At 41.2% G+C, this 26,179-nt stretch overlaps 6 pseudogenes; 5 read left to right on the top strand and 1 right to left on the bottom strand.

Annotated features, from left to right (window-relative positions):
- Positions 1–2,793: 2,793 nt before the first annotated feature.
- LOC149516460 (18S ribosomal RNA) lies at positions 2,794–4,610 on the top strand (annotated as a pseudogene).
- Positions 4,611–4,900: 290 nt separating this feature from the next.
- On the top strand, positions 4,901–5,056 carry LOC149516459 (5.8S ribosomal RNA; annotated as a pseudogene).
- Positions 5,057–5,287: 231 nt separating this feature from the next.
- Positions 5,288–8,628, top strand: LOC149516458 (25S ribosomal RNA; annotated as a pseudogene).
- Positions 7,613–18,112, bottom strand: LOC149516456 (uncharacterized; annotated as a pseudogene).
- LOC149516457 (25S ribosomal RNA) lies at positions 16,519–18,033 on the top strand (annotated as a pseudogene).
- Positions 18,113–20,380: 2,268 nt separating the features above from the next.
- On the top strand, positions 20,381–21,850 carry LOC149516455 (25S ribosomal RNA; annotated as a pseudogene).
- Positions 21,851–26,179: the final 4,329 nt, after the last annotated feature.

Raw genomic sequence — 26,179 nt, 5'->3', positions numbered from 1 at the left:
CTAGGCCCTACATCATGCATACCATGATCAGGTAGTAGGTTAGTTCAGACACATATTTAGATTTTTGCCATGCCAATGCAATTTTTATGGCTTGTAAATTCATATAACTCTAACCAATGTATGCACTTAGGCCTAGCTCAATTCTATCAAACATGAGCACTAGGCTTTGAGACTTTGGAGTCATGATCACTACCTGTACCATTATTTTAGGCTAGTTCCTCATGACCTGAACCTCTAGTATGCTTTAGGGCCTTGTCCTCCTAGTTGTCAAACTATATCCCATTAGAACTGGAACTGCTCCTTGATTAGGGAAAACACTTTGGCCTAGACTAGCTTGTAGGCTATGACACATGCACATGCCTCAACTACCATTTGTTGGCCCATAGTCTCGGCACATGTTTTGACCACCATCAACACATGCTAGCCCTTTATGTGGGTAGTTCCTTTGAACACCATTGGCACATGCTTGGTTATGCACCACATGTAGGTAATCTGGGCCCAAGCCACACATAATGCACACCATGATCAGGCAGTGGATGGGTTCAAGCACATCTTCATATTTTTACTATGCCAATCCATTTTTATGGCTTGTAAATTCATATCAGTGATCGCCAGGGCTCACACCTAGGCCTGGCTTAATTCTATCAAACCTAAACATCGTGCTTGAGCCTCTAGAGTCTTGGTCATTACCCATACCATTGTTCTGAGCTAGTTCCTCTTGACCTAGGCCTCCAATATGCCTTAAGCCTAGTCCCTTTGGTTGTTAGACCTAGTCTCGCTAGAGCTAGAATTACTTTTCAACTAAAAAAAAATCCTAGGCCTAGACCACCTTGTAGACCGTGACATATGCACATGCCTCGACTGCCATCAAACATGTTAGCCTTTCATCTCTACAAATGCTTTAACCATCATCAGCACATGTTGAGTCGTGCACAACTTGGCAGTTTCTTAGGCCTAGGCTATGCATCATGTGCACCAGACTAGGTAGTAGGTGGGTTTAGGCACATCTTTATATTTTTGCCTTGCTAAAGCCAATTTTATGGCTTGTAAATTCATATATTGATCCCTTAAGCCTTTATGTGAAATTTCATGGCAAGATGACTCATTTTCTATTTTTCATGATTTTTAAACTTTTTTGTAATTTGAGATTTTTTGAAATTTTTTAAGGAGTTTTGGCCCCAAATTTGGTATTCGTGATCCTTTTATTTTTGTTGGCATTCATAAAAAAATTAGCAAAAAACTTAAAGTGTGAAAGATTTTATGGCCATTTAAAAAAGCATCCCTATTTGAAACACTTGAATGGCTACTGATTGTGAACTTGTAAAAGCTCTTGTGCTCCTTAAAGGGATGTGAGTTGTCGAAGTTCTTTGGGGGATAAGGGGCCAATATAAGGGCCAAGAACCAAGACCTATCACACATCATATACGCATACCCCCTCCTCTAATCGTTAGAACCCCTAATACCACCGGTCAAGTTCTTTAGCGATGGTGCCCTAGGTAAAAACTTATGGCACCAGCATGTGCATCATGGCCTAGAATAGAACTTTGGCCAAGGCCTCAACCATCATTGACACATGCCTTAATCATAATCAACACAAGTTGGCCTTTGGTAAAGGCATCTACCTTAACCACCATTGGCATAAGTTGGCCTTTGGTATAGGCACTTATCTTGACTGCCATCGGTATAAACTTGCCTTTTGGTATGGCCACCTGCCTTGACCACCATCAGCACATGCTAGCTTTTGGTGTGGGCACATGCCTCGATTAGCATCGATAGAAAATAACCCTTGCTGTGGGTAGTTACCTCAAACACCATCGACACATGATGATCCTTACTGTAGTCACTTACTTTGAACACCATCGACACATGCTGGGCCTTAGTGCAAGCATATACCTCGACCACTATAGGCACTTGTAGACCCTTGGTGCAAAATATGCTTGTTTGAAAAAAGTGTCTCCATTATAGACACTTTAATGTTTACTGCTAGCATATCTATAAAATCTCTTATGCTCTTTAAAGGGTGGTTGTCCAAGCACCAAGGTCGTGCATGCAATTGCTACTACCCAAGACCTTAGGAACAAGTCCTTGAATCAAGCAAGGTCCCTTTGGGGTAGTGATAGCATAGTTTACATCTACAGTCCCAACCAAAACAACTATTGGTGGTCTCATGCCATTATTGCCTATTAAATGGCATAGGCAGTCTAGTGACCTTTGATTGTGTTTATCCTGTGCCAAGTGGTTATGGTGAGGTCTTGTATGTTGTTTCCTCCATTTGCTCATTGGGTAATTGATTGAGTGGGTTCTAGACTAGTGTGCATTGATGCTACCACTTGTATGAAATGGGCATATGAGTGGTGCTACGGTTATGTGTGTTAGCAGGTACCATGCTCGATGCATCGAATTGTCAACCCATTATCCTTTTTAGTCTTCTTCCATTTAGTCATTGTACCCTAGGGGCACAATTAGGATCCTATGCTACATACCTAAATTGATGGAAACTAGATGTCTTGCCATCCCTCATCTATCTTATATCTTTAGGTGCTATAGGTCAGAGTTTAATCGTGCCCTATATCCTAAGCGTGCCACACAAAGCTCTATGGCTGCATTGGTGCATTGGTGTTTAATCATGCTCTTGAATGTGGAATGTTTTGTGGGTGTAGGCTCTCAGCCCTTGTTCATTTTATGCTATGCATTTTACATGGTTGACACACATGCTACTTGTGCTCTGTGTTGGCTCTCTCTGTTGATTAGTTTGTGCATTGAGGCCCATGTGGTGCAAATGTCCTAAAGGAATAATGGGTTGATCTTGCCAGTAGTTATATGCTTATCTTAAAGATTAAGCCATGCATATGTAAGTATGAACTAATTCAGACTATGAAATTGTGAATGGCTCATTAAATTAGTTACACTTGTTGGATGGTATCTACTATTTGGATAACCATAGTAATTCTAGAAGTAATACGTGCATCAAACCCTAAGTTTTGGAAATGATGCATTTAGTAAATAAAAGAATGATGCAAGCTTTGCCCATTGCTCTAATGATTCATGATAACTCGATGGATCATATGGCCTTTATGCTAATGACACATCATTCAAATTTCTACCCTATCAACTTTTGATGGTAGGATAGTGGCCTATTATGGTGGTAATAAGTAATAGAGAATTAGGGTTTGATTTTGGAGAGAGAGCCTCAGAAGTAGCTACGAGATCTAATGAAGGCAGTAGGCACTCAAATTACCCAATCCTAACATAGGGAGGTAGTGACAATAAATAACAATATCAGGCTTTATGAGTCTGGTAGTTAGAATGAGTCCAATAAATCCCTTAACAAGGATCCATTGGAGGGCAAGTTTGGTGCTAGCAACTGTAGTAATTCTAGCTCCAATAGCATATATTTAAGTTGTTGTAGTTAAAAAGCTTGTAGTAGGAACTAAGGTTAGGTTGTCTGGTCTTCCTCATGGTGAGCATTGGTCTACTCATTCCTATTATTGATGATGCACTTCTGGCCTTAACTGGCTAGGTTGTTCTTTTAACGCTATTACTTTGAAGAAATTAGAGTGCTCAAAGTAGGCCTATGCTTGTATACATTAGCATGGGATAAAATCATAGGATTTGGTCCTGTTGTGTTGGTCTTTGGGATTGGAGTAATAATTAATAGAGACATTTAGGGCATTCATATTTCAAAGTCAGAGGTGAAATTCTTGGATTTATGAAAGACAAACAATTGCAAAAGTCTTTGCCAAAGATGTTTTCATTAATCAAAGATGAAAAGTTAGGGGCTCAAAGATGATCAGATACCATTCTAGTCTTAAGCATAAATGATGCTGACCAAGGATTGATAGATGTTACTTTTAGGACTCCACTGACAACTTATGAGAAATCAAAGTCTTTGGGTTCCATGGGGAGTATGGTCACATGGCTAAAACTTAAAGGAATTGATAGAAGGGCACCATTAGGACTATAACTTGTAGCTTAATTTGACACAATAAGGAGAAACTAACCAAGTCCAGAAGTAGTAAAGATTGACAAACTGAAAGCTATTTCTTGATTCTATTTATACATGGTCATTCTTAGTTGATGGAGCAATTGTTTGGTTAATTCCATTAATGAAAGAGATCTTGGCCTACTAACTAGCTACACGGAGCTCATCCTTCATGACTACCTTTTTAGAGAGACTATGGTCACTTAGGTGAAGGAAGTTTGAGCCAATGATAGGTCTATGATGCCCTTAGATGTTCTAGGCTGCATGAGCTCTACACTAATGTGTTCATTGAGTCTATAGCCTTGGTCAACAAGCTCAAGTAATCTTTGAAATTTCATCATGATGGGGATAGATCATTGTAATTGTTGGTCTTCAACAAGGAAGTCCTAGTAAGTGTGAGTCATTTGCTCATGTTGACTACATCCCTACCCTTTGTACACATCGCCCATCGTTCCTACCAATCGAATGGTCCAATGAAGTGTTCAAAAAGTCTAATAAAGTGTTCAAAAAGTAGTGACATGGACATTTGCAGCCTATGATGTCATGAAAAGTCTACTAAACCTTATCGTTTAAAGGAAGGAGAAGTCATTAAAAGGTTTTCATAGGTGAAACTACAAAAGGATCATTGTCAAAATTCACTCAACAAATGACCCACGAATGTGTTAATGAAATACCAAAGGCACGAGGGTGCCTCCATGCCCAGAGCCCTTTTCTAACCCTAGACAGGTGTGATGGTCACTTTGTTTCACCTCTCAAGTGGGCAAAATAATCAATATCGTCACCCGTGGCCAAATAACGAATCCTTAGCATGAATCACACCAAAGAACAGGAATGAAAAAAAGCATGTGTATCATTGCCATCCTATTCACGGTATATGCACAAGCGGCACTATGACTTTTTGTCTTGAAAAACCAAAATGACTCTTTGTAATGAATATCACAGCTCTCGTATCGATGTAGAATGTTGCAAAATATGATACTTGATGTGAATTACAGAATCTGATGAATCATTGAGTCTTTAAATGCAAGTTGCAACATAAGTTATTAGGTTGAGGGCAAGCTTGCTTAGGTGTCATACATCATCTCCCCTTCTAACACCCCACCGATCAGGCTACAAGTGAAGGGGCAGAAGATGGCCTCTCATAATCTTATTGATTGTGGTTGGCCCAAAATTTAGTCCCCAACAACTATAGTGTTGTAACCATTGGTGTAAAGTTCCCATTGTGCCTCATCTCTGGTGATGCATGCTTATTGCCCATTCAGACCCCATTAAACCCCTCACATTGCTTGGTTAATGCTTACATCGTAACCCCAAGTCAGGTAGGACTACTTGTTAAGTTTAAGAATATCAATAAGTGAAGGAAAATAAACTTACCAAGATTTCCCTAGTAATGGTAAGTGAATCAAGAAAAGCCCAACTGGAGAATCAAGTGCCATTGTTGTTTGAATTATAGTTTGAAAAAATACCATCAGCAGTAAATCAAGCCCATGTCCTTTAGAAAAAGGTGCCAAAGAAGGTGAAAACCCTACTGTGCTTGGACCTTATCATACCATAAAAGTGCTGTTTATGAGTCAAATTGTTTGTGAATGCACCCAATCGGGTGGAAAATTCCATCCAAGGATGAATACGGGTGAGAGAGTGATAGCAAACAAGTATCATAAGAGAAAGATGGCAAGGACTTTGAAAAGAGAGTCAAAGAGTGCTTTAAATTGTCATAAGGGAAGTGGTTGGTGGCCAACGATGTGCCTCGGTTAAATGTGGAACGATGAGAATTGGTTTGTTGATCACCTTAGGGTGTGGACTAATGCGGGTTATGACGGTGGCCTTAGCTTGGGCTTTTGATATGCCTATGCAAACATTATCAGTACAATCATAGAATGTAGCACACACCATCTTGACTTGCCTCAACACCAACATGCTTCCAACGTTAGCCTATGAGCATCCTATATTACCCGTTTTGAAACACAAACCAAGGAGTCTAACATATGTATGAGTCAATGGGCTAGAAAACTCATAAGAAGTAAGGAAGCTAATTTGTAAGATCCCTCATGGGTGCACTATAAATTAACCTTGATCTTTAAGAAGGGTTTGAGTGTAAGTATGCCTATCAGGACTCGAAAGATGGTGAACTATGCCTAAGCAAGGTAAACCTAGGGGAAACTCTCGTGAAGGCCCATAGCAATACTGACGTGCTAATCATTCGTCTGACTCGGGTATAGGGTTGAAAGGCTAATCGAACCATCTAGTAACTTGTTCCCTTTGAAGCTTCCCTCAGGACAGCTAGAGCCTTTAGTGAGTTTTATTGGGTAAAGCCAATGATTAGAGGCATCAGGGGTGTAATGCCCTTGACCTATTCTCAAACTTTAAATAGGTAGGATGGCATGGCTACTTTGTTGAGCCAGCTATGAAATCTAGAGCTCCAAGAGGACCATCTTTTGTAAATGAAATTGATGATGCAAGATGAACATAAGTCAGGTTATAGTGCCCAATTACATGCTAACCTAGAACCCACAAAGGGTATTGGTCAATTAAGATAGCGGGACAATGGTCATGGAAGTTGAAATATGCTAAAGAGTATTTAACAACTCACTTGCTAAATCAACTGGTCTAAAAAATGGATGTCGCCTAAGAGCGTGACTTATACCAAGCAATCGAGGTAAGAGCTAGTTCCAAATGAGTAAGAGGGCATAACAGTCACCATAAAACTTAAGGTGTGAACTTGAGCAGAGTGACCATCGATGTAGATCTTAGTGATAGTAGCAAATATTCAAATGAGAACTTTGAAGGCCAAAGAAAGGATAGGCTCTATGTGAACAACACTTGCACATGGGTTAGTTGATCCTAAGAGATGGGGGAAGTTTATTTGATGTGCATCTAGCATGAGCTTCAAAAAAAAATTGGGTTAAAATTCTTGAATCAGGACATGACAACTAATGGTAATGTTAGGGAGTCCAGAGACGTTGGCAAGGGCCTCAAGAAGAGTTATCTTTTCTATTTAATTAGCTTGCCTACCTTGGAAATGACTTAGATGAAGGTAAAGTCCAGTAGTCAAAAGAGCATCATATGTCGTGTGGTGTTTGGTGCACCCTAAGTAGCCCTTGAAAATTTAGAGGACTGAGTGCTTTCCATGCCTAGTCATGCTCATAACTGCATGAGGTCTTCAAGTTGAATAGCCTTTAGTCAATGGAATAATGTAGGTAAGGGAAGTCAGCAAAATGGAACTGTGACCTCAAGAAAAGGATTGGCTTTAAGGGTTAGGCATGGGGGTCCTAGTCCTAAACCCATCAGCTACCAATGCACTACTCGTCTATTCCCACAACAAGAGTGGGTCATCATATGCTGACTGAGGGATAGACTAAGAACAGTTCCTTCAGGGGCCTTCCCTAAGTGACAAACATTTGACTAAATAAACAATATGAACAAGGGGAATCTGACTATTTAATTAAAACAAGCATTGTGATGGTTCCAGTGGATGCTCACATAATGTGATTTCTGCCCAATGCTCTGAATGTCAAAGTGAAGAAATTCAACCAAGCACGGGTAAATGACAGGAGTAACTATGACTCTCTTAAGGTAATTTAATGCCTATTCATCTAATTAGTGACGTACATGAATGGATTAATGAGATTCTCATTGTCCCTATCTATTATCCAGTGAAACCATAGCCAAAAGAATGGGCTTAGCAAAATCAGTAGGGAAAAAGACCTTGTTGAGCTTAACTATAGTTTGACATTGTGGAATGAGTGGGAGCCCGAGGGTAAAATTGAAATACCACTACTTTTAACATTATTTTACTTATTTCATGAATTAGAGGAAAGCACGAGCCTTTTTTTTTTAGACCTAAGGTCAACCTTGGTCAGTCAATCCAGGTAGAAAACATTACTAGGTGAGAAGTTTGGCTAAGGTAGCACATCAGTTAAAAGATAATGCAAGTGTCCTAAGATGAGCTCAATGAGAATAGAAATCTCATGTGGAACAAAAGGGATAAAGCTTGCTTGATTCTAATTTATAATACAAATACAAACCATGAGAGCGTGGCCTATCGATCTTTTAGACCTTTGAAATTTGAAATTAGAGGTGCCAGAAAAGTTACCACAATAATAACTAGATTGTGGTAGCCAAGCATTCAAAGCGACATTGCTCTTTGATCCTTCAATGTTGGCTTTTCCATATCATTGTGAAGTAGAGTTCACAAAGTGTTAGATTTTTTCCCACCAATAGGGAATGTGAGTTAGGTTTAAACCATCATGAAACAAGTTAGTTTTACCTTACTGATGGCAGCGCTGTAATAGTAATTCAACCTAGTACGAGAGGAATCATTAATTCACATAACTAGTCATTGCACTTGGTTGAAAAGCCTATGGGTAATGCACACCTCTAAGTTAGAATCCAAGCTAGAAACAATGGAAGTACCCACCACCCAATTGTCAACCCATAGTAGAGGCACATAGGCCCTAAGGGCATATGTCATAGGTGCAGCCCTCGTGGTAGACAAGCCATGTAGGCCTTCTTGGAGCTCAATTCCCATTAAGTAATAGGTAAATTCCTTTGTAGATAACTTGAATACACGATAGGGTATTGTAAGTGGTAGAGTGGCCTTATTGCCTTGATCCACTGAGATTTAACCCTTTGTTGCTCTGATTCATCCCTGCCTTCCGTACCTATAAAAGTCCTTTTCATTATTTTACACTACACCTTCTAGGCATTAAGGATGAATGGTGTTTTCCATTGCAATTGGTTCGACAGAGGATGACATCCCTCCTTCGAGCATCTAAATAAATGACAAGTAAATACCTTTAATATTTGTTATAGGAATATGTTTGCCCTTGGTATGGATACTTGCCTAGAACCCCATTGACATACATTGGCCTTTTGAGTGGGCTATTGCCTCAAACACCATCGACAACATCTGGCCCTTGGTTGGTGCAGGCAATTAGATCCAACACCATTGGCAGATGTTGGCTTGTTGTTAACTTGAACACAATCAGTAGATGTTGGCCTTTTTGTGTAAGATGTTACCTTGGACACTATCACCAAATACTAGTACATGGTGTGAACACTTGCCTCCACCATCGTCGACATAAGAGAACCCTTGGTATGGGTTATTACATCATATAGCTCTTTGGTAAATGCTGGCACTTGGTGCAAGTTGTTACCTCAAACACCTCTTTGGTAGATATTGGTGTCATAGGCTTTAGTCTTAAGCTTTACAATTGTGAGGTCTTAGGTGGGAAACTACCTCTTACATATGTTTAAGTTAGCCTTTAACCAGGTTAAGTGAGTGTGCCACCCACCAAGAACTAGTCAGACCCTAGAAACAATCAAACACTATCGCACACTAAAAAGACATTAGTGAAAGAATACAAGATCCTTTCAATTGCTAGAACAATTGGTCTATGTACAAATGCGCTTGAGTAGCTTGTTCATTCACACGTTCATAAGTTGGTCCTATAAGAGAGGAGGCACCCTTATTTATACTTGAGCTCCCATAGCCTATGTGGTCACTAAAGTGCCAAGTGTGTGGCTCTTATATACATTCTATAGGGTTCTAAGACCTCTAGACATGTACAAGGTTGGTTAAGGAATTTCTAGAAATGAGTTGATTCCAAACACTCTGTGGCGCATCAGGTCCAGAAAGTTCTAGGCTCTTTCATAGAGTGCCCATGCCTTGGGCCTTCCAAAAGCTTCCTTACCTAGGCACTATAGTCCCCATGCCTATTTTTTTATTTGGCTTTTCTAAAAGGTTCTACGTCTGTGCACTGGCTTATGTCTAGGCTTATCTAAAGCCTTCACACATACAGTGCCCATACCACCTTTTTAGGGCTTTCCATAAGCTTATCCTAAATGGTCCTTAGGCTCAACATCAGGTAACTCTTACAGGGATTTGTTCTCATGGCTTGGTGCTTAAGTAAGCATTTGGCTTCTATGCACTAGCACTCAAGCCTTGGACTCAATGATGCTCACACAAGGTTAGACATTCTCCCTCACCTGTTCTATTGATGCCCTTGTCGCATCTTCTTCATGGAACTTGTCAATCTGAGCTTGAAACTGCCATAACACCTCAGCTGGCTCCTAACTTATCTCACTATTTGATTAGCCTTTCCATTGTACCAGTACTTATGCCTTGGCATGTGTTGTCTCTATCTTACCATGTAGTCGGCTATGATGCACTCAACCTCTCGATCATAAGAGGCCTTAATGCCCATGGTACTGTGTTTGATTAACTTTAAAAGGGATCATCTGAGTCTTTGTGGTAGAGTTTAGGCATACTTACATGGAAGACCAGATGTACCTTAAGCCTTTAGGGTAGTTCAAGCTTGCATGAACCTTGCCTACTCATTTAAGAACTTTAAAAAGACTTTTGTACCTATAAGTAAGCTGCTTGTGCATCCTTAGATACTATAGCACCAAGTGTAGCTTGATTAGTACCAAGTCCCCTACTTGATATTGTATATCCCACCACTTTCGATTAGCCCACTTTTTTTATCACTTCACTACCTTGTGTAGACATACTCAAGCTAGATCGGCTTATTCTTGCCATGCCTTAGTAAATTTGTAAGCAGTTAGGTTTCGTCCTGTGTACCCTGAGGCAATAGCATTGGGTGTATATGGCTATTGCTCGATCACAATCTCAAAGGGACTTTGATTCATAGCCTTGCTTCATTAAAGGTTTTATGAGAATTAAGCTACATCCAATGGCTATCTCATTAGAAGGCTCTAGTATAGTGCTAAAGGTACACCTCTAATATAGCATCCACCCTATCGGTCTACCCATCTATTTGATGGTACATAATGGTGGAATGCCTCAAGTCTGACCCTAAGAGCCTAAATAGTTCCTACCATTTCAATCGCTAATGATAGATTAAGGAACAACCCAGTACTTCACGATGTTCTTGAGGAATAATCAAGCTGCTTCTTTCACTGGGCATTCTTTAGTTGCCATAATAAAGGTTTCATTCTTGGAGAACTGGTCCACCACTACGAATATATTGCCATACCCATCCACCTTGGGCAATCTAATAATGAAGTCGATAGAGACACTCTCTCATGGGCACTCAGGAATCGATAGTGGTTCTAAGAGATCGATCGGGGACTTTTGCTCTGTGTTGTCTTGTTGGCACATAAAACAAGTCTAAAATAGGCTTCCACATCATCCCTTATCCTAGGCCAATAATATCGATCTTTAATAAGGGTTATGGTGTGGTGCTTACCTAGATGGCCTACCCATTGTGAGTTATGATACTCTTTCATGACTTCTTTTTGTAGCTTGCTAAACTATGGGACAAAGAGTCAGTTTCCCTTGGTGTAAATAGATAACCTTTGAGCCAGAATCATCTAGTCTTCCCTTGCTTCATGCACTTTATCAAGGTTTTGGCTATGGGATCTTGGATCATCCCTTCTTTGATACATACAACTAGAGAATCATTTGGCCTATTGATCGCTGTTAGCTAGACCTTGCAATTAAGTGCATCTACCATGACATTGGCCCTTCTTGGCTTATATTGTATGGTAAAATCAAACTCGGCTAGGAAGTCTTACCAATGGGCTTGCTTGGGAGTAAGCTTATTCTAACTTTGGCAGTAGTCGGTTGGCATGCTGTCGATCATCACCAAAAATTTATTTCCTAACAAGTAATGGCTCCACGTGCACAAGTAATGCACTAAAGAGATCATCTCTTTCTCTAAGACCATATATCGATGATCAATCTCATTGAGCTTTTTGCTCTTAAAGATAATTGGATGCTAGTCTTACATCAATACACTGCTAATTGTAAAGATGGATGCATTAGTGTGTACCTCATATGGCTTGGTATAGTCAGGGAAAGCTAGGATTGGCTCTATTGTGACAACTTGCTTTAGGTAATCGAAGGCCTCTTGGCTTTAGTGTGTACCTCATATGGCTTGGTATAGTCAGGGAAAGCTAGGATTGGCTCTATTGTGACAACTTGCTTTAGGTAATCGAAGGCCTCTTGGCTTTCGAGACTTCATTCCCTAACTCATCTTTTCTTAAGCATGTTGGTTAAGGGAGCTATAATGGCTAAGTACCTTTTATGAAGATCAATAATAGTTTGCCCAGGTAAGGAACAACCATAACACTGTGACTTTAGTTAGTAGTTCCCACTCTTGGATTGCATGGACCTTGTCACCATTCATCCAGATCCGACCATTCCCCACAATATGGCCTAAGAATGAGACCTTATGCTGGGCGAATGAACATTTCTCCTTCTTTATGTATAGTTCACTTTCTTTTAGTGCTTGGAACACTTACCGTAAGTGATCCACATGTTCCTCAAGCGTTTGACTATAGATAACAATATCATCAAGGTACACTATAACAAATCGGTCAAGGAAAGGTTATAATACCTTATTCATCAACATACAAAATGTTAGGGGTGTGTTCATCAGACTGAAAGGCATGACTAAGAACTCATACACCTTATAGCGAGTCACACATGTTGTCTGTAGTTCACCACCTTCGACTATCCTTACTTGATAGTATCTCGATCTTCAATCCAGCTTGATGAAGCACCATGCTCCTCTAAGCTAGTCAAACAAGTTGGCAATGAGGGGAATAGGATACTTGTTCTTCACTGTAAGCTTGTTTAGCACTCAGTAGTTGACACATATCTATAAGGACCCATCATGCTTTCATTGAAATAGGACCGATGCACCATATGGAGCTTTAGAGGGCCTAACGAACCTTACATCCAAAAGCTGATTGAGCTACCTCTTTAGCTCCTCTAGCTTTGGAGGTGACATCCTATATGGGGCTCGAGCTGGTGGCTTGGCATCAGACACTAGCTCAATTTTATGGTTTACCTCCCTTTTAGGTGGTAGTCTCTTAGATAGTTCTACTGGCACTACATCCTTGAAGGACTCCAACACCTTTAGCACCTCCAAGAGGGTGTTATCTTTCAGTTTCTAAGGCTCATCCTTTTTTAGGGCCCCTAAGATGGTAGGCTCTTCCTTTCGCACACCCTTGGTGAGTTAAATGGTGGATAGTGCCTTGGTTCCAATCCCTTACTCTCATTTCACAAGACAATATGTTAGCATTGATGGTCCAAGATGCAAATGTAATTTGCGAAGGGAATAAAGAGTGCAATGATTCTATTGAGGAAATTTAAACTGATAGCAAAGTCATAGTCATCGAGAGGGATTACTTAGATGGATTCTTTCATTTTCCATGCTTCGAGTTGTAACTCGACTCCTTGTGTCATGCCCATGATTGGAACCTTTTTAGAGTTGATGATCTTGATCCATCCAACCCCTTTTCTTGACCTTAACCCTAGTCTTTTAGCCACTCCTTCAGACATGAAGAGATCAGATGCACCTGTGTCCACTAGGGCGTTTAAGTGCTTACCGAAAACTATAATTTCAATGAATATAAGCCCTTTTCTTTTGCTTTTTTTCTTTGCTAAGACAAAATTTAGCATGATTAAACAAAGCTTCACTTCTCGAGTTACTTCTCATACCCCTTGACAATGATCGTGAGCTTAGCTCTATTAGGACAATCCCTGGCTCAGTGTTGACCTTCACATAAAAAATAAGGCATAGGTCCATCGCTAGTCACTAGCCATTTGTCATTCTTCTTGTCTTCCTCATTGGAGGGCTTCCATTTATACATTGATGTCCTACCACTGCTACTCTTGTCCTTGTCTCCCCTATTTTTGCCCTTGCCCTTAGGATTGGAAAACACGAACTTGTCTTGTTTCTTGAATTCCACTAAGGATTCAGCAAGGGTCATGGCTCGGGTGAGGTATTGGACACCCATTCTTCTTAACTCTTGCTTAGCCCATGGTTTAACCCTGTCCATAAATGAGAAAAGGGCCTCATCCTACCTAAGTTTGGAAATTTGGAACATGAGTTCTGAGAACTCCTAAACATAGTCCCACACCTCTCTATGTTGGGTGAGCCACCATAGTTTGGCACATGCCCTCTACAGTGTACTATAGGTAAAATTGTTATCAAAACTTCCTTTGGAATTCCTCTCATGTTCCAATGGTAGCAACCTGATGCCTGGCCTTCTTGAACCTATGATGCCACCATAGAAGTGCGATGTCTAAAAGATATATAGAGGTGGTGCTTACCTTAGTGGCATCCTCATTGATGCCCATTGCATGAAAATACTACTTTATACCCTATAAGAAGTTATCTACATCCTTTGTAGACCATGTCCCTTTGAACTCCTTTGGCTTGGGAACCTTCACCTTAGTCCTAGGATTAGTTGCAAGTATGCCTCATCTTATGGCTGCCTTACATGCAAAGCACCAATCTTGAGCTATTCCATCTCATCCCTTATGGCCTCTACTAGGGCTTCTAGGGTAGAATTCTTATGGGTAAAGCTTTTAATCTCTTTGAAAAGAGTTTGCTTTAACTCTTCCATGATCTCTTTACCAACCAAGACCAATTCCTCCATTTGGTCTTTATACTTGTCCAACATTTTAGCTATGGCCAACTCCACCTTGGCCGATTGGGCATCAAAGGCCAAGATCATGTCCCTACTGGTGCCTTTCTTACCCTTTCCAGTAGTGCGTGTCTCACGAGCCTCTTACCTCTCAACATGCTAGTGGCTCATTTCGAAAATAGACATTGTCTTAGATAGGGATCACACACTAAACCATGCTCTGATACCAATTGTGATGGGCTTCAGTCTTAAGCCTTGCAACTATGCGGCCTTAGGTGAGAAACTACCTCTATGTATGCCTAAGTTAGCCTTTAGCCAGGTTGAGTGAGTGTGACACTCACCAAGGACTAGTTGAACCTTAAAAACAATCAAACACTATAGCACACTAAGAAGGCATTGGTGAAAGAGTACAAGATCCTTTCTATTGCTGGAATAATGTGGTTATGTACAAATGTGCTTGAGTAGCTTTTTGGTTCACAAGTTCACTAGTTCATGAGTTGGTCCTATGGGGGAAGGGGCACCCATAATTATACTTAAGCTCCCATGGCATATGTGGTAACTAAAGAGCCAAGTGTATGGCACTTATACACATTCTAGAGGGAACCAAGGGCCCTAAACACATATATGGTCGGTTAGGGAATTTTTAGAAATGAGCTAGTTCCAAACACTCTATGGTGCATTGGGTCCAAAAAGTTCCAAGCCCTTTTGTACAGTGCCTACACCTCAGGCCTTTTAGAAGCTTCCATACCTAGGTGCTATAGTAACCATGCCCATTTCATATCTAGCTCTTCTAAAAGGTTCTATGCCTATGCCCTTGGCTTATGCCCAAGCTTATCTAGAGCCTTCGCGCCTATAGTGCCCACGCCACCTTTCTAAGGCTTTCTAGAAGCTTCTTCCAAATGGTTCTTAGGCTCAGCATTAGGTAACTCTTACAAGGACTTGTTCTTATGATCTGGTGCTTAAGAGAGCATTTGGTCTCTAAGCTTTGGCACTCGGGCCATAACTTCAATGGTGCTCACGTGAGGTGTGACATTGGCACTTGATACGACATTTATACTATGACCCTCCCACCCAAGGCACTTGTTTGCCTCTCAATCTCCATCAGTACCAAATGATGCTCAATGCATATGTCACGGTCTCCAGTCTTAAGCCAAACTCCATGTGGCCATGGATAGGGAATTGACTCTGTCTGCCTAAGTCGGCCTATGAAACTTAAGTGCTTAGCATAATTCCAACTTGTCAAAGATTGTGTTACAGTACTAGGCCTTCTAGAAGCCCACAAATTCGATCTTTCAAGAACTGTATTTAGGCATGCCTACACCTAGGCTGACCATGCACCAATAGCTCAATCATTAGTGCTCACACCTAGGTCTGACTATATGCCCACACATCGCTCACCAGCACTACCGTACGAACCTGGACCTGGCTCAATTCTATCAAACCTGAACACCATGCCTATGTTTTTAGAGTCTTGATCACTACCTATACCACTATTCTAGGCTAGTTTCCCACATCTTGGGCATCTAGTAGCCCTTAAGGCCTAGTCCCTATAGCTATCAAACCATGTCTTACTAGAACTAGAACTACACCTTGACTTAGAGAGAACCCTTGGGCTTGGTCTAGCTTACAGATTGTAACACATGCACATGCCTCGACCACCATCAAGATATGTTGGCCTCTAGTCTCAGCACATGCTTTAAATACCATCAACACATGTTAGTCCATTCTGTAATTAGTTTCCTCAAACACCATTGGCACATACTAGAACGTACACCACATGAGGGTATCTTAGGCCTGGGCCATGCACCATGCACACTACAACTAGGTAGTAGGTGAGTTCAAGCACATCTTTACATTTCTGCTATGCCAATGCCATTATTGTGTCTTTTAAATTCATATAACCACTCACTAGTGCCTGCACCAAAGCTTGGCTCAATTTTGCCAAACATGAACATTGTGCTTGAGCCTCTAGAGTTTTGATCACTGCCCATAGCATTGTTCTAGGCTAGTTACGCCATGACCTAGGCCTTTAATAGGCCTTAAGGCCTGGTCCCCCTAGCAGTTGGACCCTATTTTTCTAGAGCTAGAATTGCTCCTTAACTTAAAGAGAACCTCTAGCTTCGACTAGCTTGTTGACTGTTATACAAGTTGGCAAAATGGATCTATAACCTCGAGAAAACGATTGGCTCTAAGGGCTTGGCACATGGGTTTGAGTTCTAAACCTGTCAGTTGTCAATCGATGGCTTAAGCTACTCTTATGGCGAGAGCAAGTCATTAAGTGCCAGCAGAGGGATGGACTAGGAATAACTCCCTTAAGGGTCTTTCTCGAGCAATGAATAGTCAACTTAGAATTGGTACAGACAAGGGGAATTCAACTGTCTAATTAAAATAAAGCATTTCGATGGCCCTAGTGGATGCTCACGCATTGTGATTTCTACCAAGTGCTTTAAATGTCAAAGTGAAGAAATTCAACTAAGCACGGGTTAATGGCAATAGTAACTATGACTCTCTTAAGGTAGCCAAATCTTTGTCATCTAATTAGTGATGTGCATAAATGGATTAATGAGATTCCTATTGTCCTTGTCTACTATCTAGCAAAACCACAGCCAAGGGAATGGGCTTGGCAAAAGCAATGGGGAAAGAAGACCCTGTTGAGCTTGACTCTAGTTCAACTTTGTGAAATGAATTGAAAAGTGTAGGATAAGTGGGAACCTTCTAGTGAAATTGAAATTCCACTACTTTTAGCATTATTTTACTTATTTTATGAATCAAAGGCAAGGCATAACCCCTTCTTTTGGACCCAACGTCGGCCTTGGTCAATCAATCTAGGTGCAAGACATTGTCAAGTGGAGAGTTTTGCTAGGGCAGTGCATTTGTTAAAGATAGCACAGGTGTCTTACGATGAGCTTAACGAGAAAAGAAATCTTGTGTGAAATAAAAGGGAAAAAGCTCATTTGATTTTGATTTCCAATACAAATATGAACCATGAAAATATGGCCTATCGATCTTTTAAACCTTTAAAATTTAAAGCTAGAGGTGTAAGAAAAGTTACCACAGAGACAACCTCGTGGCAGCCAAGCACTCATAGCGATGTTGCTTTTTGATCCTTTGATATTGGCTATTCCTATCATTGTGAAGTAGAATTCACCAAGTGTTGGATCATTCACCCATCAATAAGAAACGTGAGCTGGGTTTAGACCATCATGAGATAAGTTAGTTTTACCCTATTGATGGTAGTGTCACAATAGTAATTCAACCTTATACGAAAGGAACCATTGATTAGCACAATTGGCCATTGCACTTGGTTAAGAAGTCAATGGTGCAAAGCTACTGCATATTGGATTATGATTGAATGCCACTGGATTATGACTGAATGCCTCTAAGTCAGAATCTAAGCTAGAAGTGACACACGTGCTCGTTAGCTAGATAGTCGACCCGTAGTAGGGGCCTATAGCCCCCAAGGGCACAAGTCATAGGTGTAGCCGCCACTGTAGATAAGCAATGCAGGCCTTCTTGAAGCTCAATTCCTATAGAGTGGTACATAAAATCCTTTGTAGATGACTTAAATACGTGATGGGATATTGTAAATGGTAGAGTGGCCTTACTACCACAATCCATTGAGACTCAACCCTTTGTCACCACTAGCCCCTGATGCAGGCTATTGCCTCGAATGCCATTTACAACATCTAGCCCTTGGTTGGTGCAGGCAATCACATCCAACACCATCGGTATATGTTGGCCAATTATTACTCAAACATTATCAGTAGTTGCTAGCCCATCGGTGTGGGATGTTGGCTCAGACACCATTGCTAGATACTGGCACTTGGTGCAGGCACTTGCCTTAATCATAATTAGTACAAGCTAGCTCTTGGTGCTAGTTGTTGCCTCGTACACCTCTTTGGTTAATGCTAGCACTTGGTGTAGGTTGTTGCGTTGGACACCTCTTTGGTGGATGTTAGAGCATAGTACGACATGTGTACCATGATTCTCCCACCTAAGGTACTTGTCTACCACTTGATCACCATCAGCACCAAATGATGCTCAGTGCATGTGTCATGGGCTCTAGTCTTAAGCCAAAGTTTGTACAGCCGTGCATAAGGAATCAACTTCATCCGACTAAGTCAGCCTATGAAACTCAAGTGCTCAGCATAATTCTATTTTGTTAAAGATTGTGCTACAGTACTAGGCCTTCTAGAAGCCCATAAATCTAATCTTCCTGGGACTATGTTCAAGCATGCCTGCACTTACGTCTGGCAATGTGCACACATCTTGATCATTAGTGCCTGCACCTAGGTCTAATTATGTGCCAATGCATCACTCACCAGCGCTCACTATTGGACTTGGCTTAATTCTGCCTGGCTTAATTCTCCTGAACTTGAACACATGATTGAGTCTCTAGAGTCATGACCACTACCCATACCATTATTTTAGGCAAGTTCATCGTGACTTAGGCCTTCTATAGGCCTCAAGGCCTGGTCCCCCTAGTTGTTAAACCCTATCCTATTGGAACTAGAATTGCTCTTTGACTCAGAGAAAATGCTGGGCTTGGACCAACTTGCAGACCATGACATATGCACAAGCCTTGACCACTATTGGGACATGTTGGCCCTTCATCTTGGCAAATGTTTCAACCACCATTGGCACATACTGGCCCATTGTGTGGGCGATTCCCTTGAATACCATCAGCACATGTTGGGCTGTGCACCATGTATAGGTATCCTAGGCTCAAGTTACACACCATGTACACCATGACTTGGCAGTAGGTGGGTTCAAACACATCTTCATATTTTTGCCATCCAATGCCATTTTTATGGCTTGAAAATCCATATAAGCACTCACCAATGCTTGCACTTAAGGCTGGCACAATTCTGTTGAACTTGAACATTGTGCCTGAGCCTTGGGAATGTTGATCACTACCCATACCACTGCTTTGGGGTAATTCCCCATGACTTTGACTTCCAATAAGCCTCTAGTAGTTAAACCCTATCTTGCTAGAATTGGAACTACTCCTTAACTCAGAGAGAACCCCTAGGGCTAGACTGTGACATATGCACATGTTTCAACCACCATTAAGACATGTTGGCCTTTGGTCTCAGCACATGCTTCAAACACCATCGGAACATATTGGCCATCTTACGAGTAATTTCCCAAACATGATCGACACATGCTGGGCCACATACCTTGCATTGGTAATCTAGGCTTGAGCCATGCACAATGCATACCATGACTAGGTAGTAGGTGGGTTTAGGCACATCTTCATATATCTACCATGCTAATGACATTTTTATGGCTTGTAAATCCATATAAGCGCTCAGCAGTGCCCACACCTAGGCTTTGCTCAGTTCTAGTGAACCTAAACACCATGCCAAAGCCTCTAGAGTCTTGATAACTACCCATACCACTATTTTGGGCTATTTCATCATGACTTGGACCTCTGGTGCACCTCAGGGCCTGGTCCCTTTGGCTATCAGACACTGTCCCACTAGAGCTAGAACTACTTTTGTACTCAAAGAAAATTCCTAGGCCTAGACTAGGTTATAGATTGTGACACTTGCACATGCCTTGACTACCATTGGGACACATTAGCCCTTGGTCTTAACACATGCTTTGACCACCATTGGCACATGATGGCTCTTTCTATGGGTAGTTCCCTCAAACACCATCTGCACATGCTAAGCCACACCAGGTAGTAGGTGGGTTCAGGCACATCTTAATATTTCTACCATGCTAATGCCATTTTTATGGCTTGTAAATTCAAATAATGCTCACCAGCGCCCGCACATAGACCTGGCTTAATTTTGCTAAACTTGAACACCATGCCTATGCCACTAGAGTCTTGATCATTGCCCAAATGTTTTGGGCTAGTTCCCTAGAACTTGGACCTCTAGTATGCCTTAAGGCCTTGTCCCTCTAGTTATCAAACATTGTCCTACTAGAACTGGAATTGGTCCTCGATTTGGGGAGAGCCCTTAGGTTTGGACCAGCTTGCTAACTATGACACAAGTTGACAAAATAGATCCTTAACCTTGGGAAAAGATTTGGCTCTAATGGCTAGGCATAGGGGTCCTAGTCCCAAACCCATTAGCTGCTAATACACTACTCAAGCTGCTTCCGTAAAGGAAGTGGGTCACTGCATGCCTACTAGGGGATGGACCGTGAATGGCTCCCCTAGGGGCCATCCCCAGACGATAAATAATTGACTTAGAACTAGTACTAACAAGGGGAATCTGACTGTTTAATTTAAACAAAGCATTGTGATGGTCCTTGTGGATACTCACATAATGTGATTTATGCCAGTGCTTTAAATGTCAAAGAAGAGAAATTCAACCAAGCATAGGTAAATGATGGAAGTAACTATGACTCTCTTAAGGTAGCCAAATGCCTCATCATCTAATTAATGATGCACATGAATGGATTAATGAGATCTAACTATTAATGTCTACTATCCAACAAAACCACAGCCAAGGAATTAGGGAGGAAAGAAAACCTATTGAGCTTGATTCTAGTATGACTTTGTTAAATGACTTGAGAGGCGTAGGATAAGAGGGAGCCCTCGAGCGAAATTGAAATACCACTACTTTTAACATTATGTTACTTATTCCATCAATCAAAAGCAAGGCACGACCTTTTCTTTTAAACCAAGGCTAGGCTCAATTAGTCAATCTAGGTAAAAAACATTGTCAGGTGGGGAGTTTTATTGGGGCAACACATTTGATAAAAGATAATAGAGTGTCCCAAGATGACCTCAACAAGAATAAAAATCTCATATGAAATAAAAGGGTAAAAGCTCATTTGATTCTAATTTCTAGTATGAATATGAACCATGAAAACAGGGTCTATCAATCTTTTAGACCTTCAAAAATTGAAGCTAAGGTGTCAGAAAAGCTACCATAAGGATAACTAGCATATGGCAACTAAGCGTTCATAGCGACATTGCTTTTTGATTATTGAATGTAGGCTCTTCTTATCATTATGAAGCATAATTCATCAAGTGTTAAATTGTTCACCCACCGTAAAAGAGCATGAACTGGGTTTAGACCATCGTGAGACAGATTAGCTTTACCTTACTAATTACAGTGTCGTAATAGTAATTCAACCTAATGCGAGAGAAACCATTGATTGCCATAATTAGTCATCGTGCTTGGTTAAAATGCTAGTGGCATAAAGCTACCATGTGCTAGATTATGACTAAATGTCTCTAAGTTAGAATCTGAGCTAGAAGTGACACACACACTCATCACTTGATTGTTGACCCACAGTAGAGGCCCATGGCCCCCAAAGGCACATGTCGTAGGTGCAACCTCATTGCAGACAAACCATGCAGGCCTCTTTAAAGCTCAATTCCTATCGAGTAGTGGGTAGAATCCTTTACAGATGACTTAAATATGTGATAGGGTATTGTAAGTGGCAAAGTGGCCTTGCTACCATGATCCACTAAGATTCAACACTTTGTTGCTTTGATTTGTCCCTCCTCTCACACCCATCAAAGTCTTTTCACTTCATTCATTTACATCACACTCTTTGAGGGTTAGGGTCAATGGTGTTCTCTATTACAACTGATTTGTTTGAGTGATGACATCACTCTCTCGAGTGTCTAACTAAATGACAATGAATTGCCCATGTTATTTGTTATATAGACAAGCTTGTCCTTGGTGTAAGCATTTACCTCAAACCCCATCGGCACACGTTGGCCCCTATTGTGGGCTATTGGCTCAAACATCATCGATAGCTTTTGACCCTTGGTTGGTATGGGTAACACATCCAACACCATTAGTAGATCGTGGCTTATTGTTGCCTTAGACACCATAAGCAGATGCTGGCCCCTTGGTGTGGGATGTATCCTTAGACACTATCGCCAGATGTTGACACTTGGTATGAGCATTTGCCTCAACCACTATTGGCACAAGCATGCCCTTGGTGCAGGTTGTTGCCTTGGACACCTCTTTGGCAAAAGTTAGTGTCATGGGTTGAAACTCAAGCTCTGACATGTATAGCTCTATAACTTAGAAATGGATGCATCAACATCCTAGTCAGCCTTCAACTACACCAGTGCATGGACACTCAAAACTCTAAGGCCAGCCATCCCAAGCTACTGCTAGACAAGGCTACACATAAATTATTTGATGGAAAGCCAAAGAGAGCATCAAAGATAGGCAAAAGTAAACTTGTATCACTCAAGTTATGGTATGTGTACAATAAAGGTGGGAGCACCTCTATTTATCACTAAGGCCCTCTTAAATCAATGGCTGACATTGTTCCTATCCTAAAGCTCATAAAAATTATAATAGGATTACATTAGAGAGTTCTAATTTTGCATGGACTCTATCAAGAAAAGAGTTTAAACCAGGTTGGACTCCTTCATTAGCATTACCTATGTTGGGCCCTTCCTTAGGCCTACACTTAGGCTTACTCTTTTACCTATGCCTACGTTGATCTAAACGCTACTAAACTAAATCCCTTAACTTGAGTTCTATGATCTTATCTCAGTGCCTACGCATCCATTCTAGATCATGGTTCTACCTTCAGGACCTCCATTGCACCTTTGGGCCTGTTCTCTCTTTCATTTTAACTTGGTCCCAATTACCTTAGAATCGCTCCCTATGTTGATGAAAACCCTTAGGCTTGGTCCTTCCCACAGACCATGACATTTTCCCCCATTCATTCTATAAATGCCTTAATTGTTAGGGGTTACTACGCCCTAATTGCTAGGGGGTTGCTGCACCCTAATTACATGCCTCTGCGCATGTCGATTTCATCTTCTACTCTTCAAACTAGATGTCCCATATTAGTTCCATACCCAAACAAGTACTTTACTGGTTGTTCTCCCGAGTATCATTAACCACATATTGCATGGTCCATTTTGCCTACACACCCAATGTTTCATCCACTTCCTTTGAGTTGCCCATGGCATACTTTTTTTTAAGGGATCTGGCTGTACTTTGGGACTTATGTTATGGCACTTCATTGCCACTTTGCCCTCACTCCTAGAGAGGTTCTGCCCTCTTGATAGAATAAAAAGCACTGAGCCATATCACTTTGGGCTCCTCTTGGTGCTCATCACTGCTACTACTCTTACCTACAAATAGCACATCTACTTGGTTGATGGTAAAAAGCCTTGCATGCCTTGGGCACTCTTTGACCTTATGATGACTGCCACACAAAAAGTAACTCAAGGGCTTGTTCTCCTTACCCAATCTAGTGGCACTATCGACCTTGCAAAATTAGAGTTTTCCTATAGTCCTTTCATCTCCTGAGGAACAAACACCTATGTCTCCCCCCTTTTGGTTGTTTCCCCTAGGCCATGGAGACTTGGTGCACTCAACTTAAGTCGTTGATTATGCATAACATTGGCTTGACTTGACTCATTCATGTTATTCTATTATAGCACTATATATACTCCCAGCTTCTAACCATTTAAAAAATGCTTAGGCACCGCTACCTTGGGTCCTAAGCCCACACCAGTAACTATGGTGACTCACAACTCAGTGTGATCAACCCTAAGCCTTGCCAACTCCTCTTGCAAGGTTGACACCATGGCCTCAAATGCCTCATTCTACTGTGTGAATACCTTAAATTCCAATTTCAAGGATCATTCCCTATCCTTGAACCTCTATCTCAAATTAAAATTGTCACCTCGCACTTTTTACAATTAGGTGTCTAGGGATATCACAATGTCTCTTGATCTAGCTTCCTTTCTTTGTTTGTAGGTGAGAACTCAACAAGGTCCTTGATTTGGCCTTTGATCGAGTTATCCCTAGCGATGCCATAGCCCTAAAACACACTATTAGTCACGAATTAACAAAACCAAAGAGATTACCTCAACCTTTTATACACTCCAGTGATCCAATCTTGGTCTCCATGAACTAGCAAAACTATCTGTAGGCATAACACACCAGTACACACACATTATCAGCCACCAATCTACACACTATCTCAGTATGCCCTACACTCTTAGTCAGGCACCAATCTACACACCTACATAGTATTCCTAACACTCTCACAACACCATAGTAGCAATTGGTTAAACACTTGATTTACACTCCTAGACACCTACACCTTGTGCACCTAGGGGGCATATCACCAGCACACAAGCATAGAAACAACATAGGATGCCCACACCATATAATCAAATGCCTACACCAACACATCTAAAGCCTCCCCTAAGGCTAACTTTGGTTTTAGCAACACCTAGCATTGATCACCTCTTTAGGATATCCTAACTCTGAGCTAGCTTTGAACCTTCTTTGATACCACTTGTCATAGGCTGAGACTTAAGCTCTAACTCTTAGCTCCATGACCCAAGAATGGACTCATCTAGCATCCTAGGTAGGCCTTCAACAAGATCAATGCACAAACACTTGAAACTCGAAGCCAGCCACCCTAAGCTACTGGTAGACAATGCGTGAACACTTGGACGAACTTACGTATTATGACACAAGCACATGCCTCGACTACCATTGGGACATGTTGGCCCTTGGTCTTGACAAATGCTTTGACCACCATCGATACATGTTGGCCTTTTGTGCGGGTAGTTCCTTTTGATCACCATTGGCATATGTTGGGATATGCACCAAGCATGGGTATCCTAGGCCCCAGTCATGCACCATTTGTACCACGATTGGGTAGTAGGTGGATTTAGGCACATCTTCATATTTTTGCCATGCCAATGCCATTTTTATGGCTTTTAAATTCATATAACACTCAACAGCACCTACACTTAGACCTAGATCAATTCTATTGAACCTATTGGGTTTAGGCCTTTAGAGTCTTGATTACTGCTCGTACCACTATTCTAGGCTTGTTCCCCATGACTTGGACCTCCAATATGCTTGGCCCCTTTAGCTATCAAACTCTGTTTTGCTAGAATTGGAATTGTTGCTCAACTCAGAAAGAACCCTTGGGCCTTAACTAGCTTACAAACCGTGACACATGTGTCATGCCTTAGGCGGGCACACTAAGAGCTGAGCCTCTAGCACCTACGACCAAGGCTTGAGCACCAGAGATAGTTGTAGGGGTTGGTGTAATAAGCATGGGAAAAATGTCCAGACCACACACACAAAACTCAAGCCTATTCACATAGTAAAGGCCAGGCTTGTAACATGCTTGTACCATACTTAAGTAGACCCAAGAGAGCTTGGCTGATCTTGAATCTTTAGAGGTATCCAAGATCATCAGCATTCAATATAAGATATGGTCAACCCTAAGAATCAGGACGACGATCCTTAAAATTAGGGTGTAATATGTGTATTGATGTATAATCCCTTATTTTTAAGAATCATGTAAATCCCTTAATTTTAGGAAGCAACCATAATTAGTCCTAGGGCTTTAACTATAAATAGAAGGTTGGCCGACCCTCAGTTGTACATCATCAAACACATTTTATCTTTAGTAATATATAGCATATTCCAGCATTCTTTGTGTTCTCTCTTAGCTTGTATATTTTGCCTTTCTAGTTGGTCTAGTGCACAAACGATTGGTTCATAGGTTGGCCTAGACATAAAGAGCTCAATCCTAGTCTAAGGCTATATGGATTCAAGCTTAAAATCAAAGCTTATGATAGTTGTATCAGAGTAGGTTCTATATAGGTTCTATTCGGTAGTGTTCAGATCGTACTCAAGGTAATTACAAAAATAGCATCCCAGAATGATGTTGCTAGCCAACAACCAGAGGCCCAAGAGTAAGGCCATGGAAGGAAAAAGAAAGGTAGTTCGAGGAACATTTTGTCTACCATGGATGGCAGGCTATCCAAGGTGGATGTGACAATGGGCGATATGAAGGAAAAGCTTGAAGAGG

Source organism: Durio zibethinus, chromosome 10 (genome assembly GCF_047325235.1).
Source record: "Durio zibethinus cultivar Kanyao isolate XHJ-2024 chromosome 10, ASM4732523v1, whole genome shotgun sequence".
Taxonomy (NCBI): domain Eukaryota; kingdom Viridiplantae; phylum Streptophyta; class Magnoliopsida; order Malvales; family Malvaceae; genus Durio; species Durio zibethinus.
This window is presented reverse-complemented; position numbering and strand designations above follow the sequence as displayed.